Below are 3,697 nucleotides of genomic sequence, written 5' to 3'. Positions count from 1 at the left end.
GACACATGTATGAGCCAGCCTCGGGATTCTGTAAACTGTCGGGCGTCAACCTGTGTATATAAAGGAACGACCCGGCGGCGGTTCAGGGACAAGGAACAACAACTCGAGAACTAGGCAAAGTGGATTCACTCCCTAGTTATCGAGACCCCATCAATTCCACCACAACTGGATCGTAGGCTTTTACCTTCACCGCAAGGGGCTGAACCAGTATAAACTCCCCATGTCCTTTGTCCGGTTTAACCCCTCTAAGCTAACCTAGTCACGATGGCTCCACTACTAAGCCCTCACACTAGGACATCTGACGTGATAATTCCACGACAGTCACTGAACCTGCAAGTTGATCACCAAAACATACATAAAGTAGATCACGTGAATATCCCATTGCCACCACAGATAAGCACATGCAAGACATACATCAAGTGTTCTCCAATCCTTAAAGACTCAATCTGATAAGATAACTTCAAAGGGAAAACTCAATCCATTACAAGAGAGTAGAGGGGGAGAAACATCGTAAGATCCAATTATAATAGCAAAGCTCGCGATACATCAAGATCGTATCACCTCAAGAACACGAGAGAGAGAGAGATCAAACACATAGCTACTCGTACATACCCTCAGCCCCGGGGGTGAACTACTCCTTCCTCGTCATGGAGAGCGCCGGGATGATGAAGATGGCCACCGGTGAGGGATCCCCCCTCCGGCAGGGTGCCGGAATATGGTCCTAATTGGTTTCTGGTGGCTATAGAGGCTAGCGGCAGCGGAACTCCCGATCTATTCTGCTCCTCAGAGGTTTCAGTATTTATAGGATTTTTTGGCATAGGTTTCATGTTAGGTGGTCTCCAGGCTGTCCACGAGGCAAGGGGGCGCGCCCTAGGGGGTGGGCGTGGCCCCCCACCCTCGTGGGCAGCCCGGGACTCTTCTGGCCCAACTCTTGCACTCCCGAGGCTTCTTTTGGTCCATAAAAATTCGTCAAAAATTGGCACGTCAATTGGACTCCGTTTGGTATTCCTTTTCTGCGAAACTCAAAAACAAGGAAAAAACAGAAACTGGCACTAGGCTCTAGGTTAATAGGTTAGTCCCAAAAATAATATAAAAGTGCATAGTAAATTCCATTAAACATCTAAAACAGATAATATAATAGCATGAATACTTCATAAATTATAGATACGTTGGAGACGTATCAAGCCTCGTCTTATGTATGAAGACAATACTCACAACACTAAACTTTCACATACTTTTATCCCTGTTGAAAACTTCAACCAGTTTGTCATCAATCACCAAAAAGGGGGAGATTTTAAGTGCATCTAGTGCCACCCCTAGTTGGTTTTGGAGTTTTGATGACAAACTTGGTTGAGGGACTAATGTGTTTGTGAGAATTGCAGTATAACACAGGTAGTAGTCCCATATTGATTCGGTTTACCTACCAGAGATGACCCCTGAAAATGTGTGAAGACATTGAAGACAATGGTGGTCTGTGAAGACACTCACATTGAAGACTATGACATGAGAAGACATCACGTGAAGACTATGGAGTGCGAAGACATAGTTGTTTCATAGTTTCCTATTCTTCTTTGTTGAGTTATAGGAACCACCGTACTATTAAGTGGGGTCCAAGTGAACAAAGTCAGAGTGACTGATGTGATGCTCAACCAAATCCTATGTCTTCGAGCAAAGACAATGAGAGCAAATCTTATCCAGAGCTGGTTGAGTCAGCATTACTTGTAGCCCAAGTCAAGCTGCCACATGTGTTCGAAATCTCACTGTTGGACACGTGTCAGTTCCTTAGTGACCCAGGGTCATTTTGGTGAAATCAGGTCGGGTTGCCTTCTGGCTATAAATAGCCCACCCCCTAGACCATAAATTGGTGGCTGCTTAGAGTTAGTACAAGGCTTTTGTCGTTTGAGAGCAACCCACCTCCGAATCTTTGAGAGAGAGAATCCTTGCAAGGACAAAGCCCAAAACACCCAGAGCCAAAGAGTGTTAGGAATCACTGAAGTCTTTCTGTCCATGTGATCTGAAGACTTATTACACTTGAGGATTGTGAATCCTCCAGCTGTTTAGGCGTCGCGTTATGAGCATCCAAGAGTCATTGTGGATTGCCGGTGAACAAAGTATGTGAAGGTTTGGAAGTCTCCCTTGAAGACTTACTAGAGTGTTTAGGCGAGGACTAAGTGTTCTTAGCTCAAGGGGAATAAGGTGAAGACACGGTCTTCTGAGTTAAATCCCAGCCTCCCTAACCAGACATACAGTTGTCACAGCAACTGGAACTGGTCGAACAAATCCCTTGTCCTCTTCGAGCAACTGGTTCTATCCTACCTCTCTTGCTTTACTTACAGTTTGTCTTCGTGAAGTCTTTGCCTACTTGCCTTATCTGTTTGACTTCACTGAGTGAAGACAATTGTCTGTTTGGCTTCATACTATCTTCCATCCTGATCTATATTACCAAGCTGCTCATAGTCTTCGTACTTTCATTACATTGCTTACTTGACTATGGCCTGTCTAGTGTAGTGTACCTTCCGCTGCATATCAATAGGTTCATTTCTATCGTTTGTCTTTGAAACATCACTGTTTTGAAGACTTTCGTAAAAATCTCCTATTCACCCACCCCCCCTCTAGTCGAATACTAGCACTTTCAATTTGACTGCTCATTACTCACTATAAATGTGGCGCAATGACTAGGCTGAGTCTCCCATGCGGTTGTGCACTACTCCCTCGGTTCTTAAATATACTCCAAAGTATTTGTCTTTCTACATATTTCAACGAGTGACTACTCAAATATTTGTCTTTTTAGATATTCAAATGGACTACTACATATGGATGTATATAGACATATTTTAGAGTGTAGATTCACCCATTTTGCTCCGTATATAGTCACTTGTTGAAATCTCTAGAAAGACAAATATTTAGGAACAGAGGGAGTACACATACGAAGCAAAATGAGTGAATCTACACTCTAAAATATGCCCATTTGAAATTTGTAAAAAGACAAGTATTTAGGAATGAAGGAGTAAAATTTTGTGCATGGCACATGGATCCGGATGCTAAAGAGGCTTCTGGCAATGCTATCAAGCTTCCAGCATTTGTTTACATAATTGACGTACTATACAAATAATTTTCCAACGACATGAAATTGTACAATGGTGTGAGCTTTCAACTTTTGTTTCGTGTGTCTTGCCATCGATGCTCTTTCGGAAACATAAAAAACTAACTTCCTTGCTAATGCATGTCAATTATTACCAGATCAGAGCTAATATTTACATCACAACTGAAGACAAAGTTGTGAGAAGGTGTTAAATTAAAATTTATCCATGCTTGCATTGGCAGCAACGCCCCCCCCCCCCAGCTCTGTCTAAATCAACAAGGCATGTTGGGAAAAAAGTAGCTATCTGGAGCATGCAACATTCCGATCAATTTATGCAGTTCCACTAAAATAGAGATGAGTGTCCCTGTTCCAAAGATATTAAGTGTGATTACGATAATAGAGGACTGCTGATGAAACAATAAACACACAAATAGAAGCCGGTCACCTTTGCAGTCTCTCTTAAGACTAACTAGTTGGAGAAGATTAGGCTCGAAGTTGGATGAGGAGGATAGAGCAAAACCAATCTCCCTTTGTGCAGCCGCACTGAAATGTAGAGACGTTGCCCATGCAACATTTTATTACAACTGCACAAAACATTCTTAAGAAAAAAGTGAT

This window comes from Triticum aestivum, chromosome 2B (genome assembly GCF_018294505.1).
Source record: "Triticum aestivum cultivar Chinese Spring chromosome 2B, IWGSC CS RefSeq v2.1, whole genome shotgun sequence".
NCBI lineage: Eukaryota > Viridiplantae > Streptophyta > Magnoliopsida > Poales > Poaceae > Triticum > Triticum aestivum.
This window is presented reverse-complemented; position numbering follows the sequence as displayed.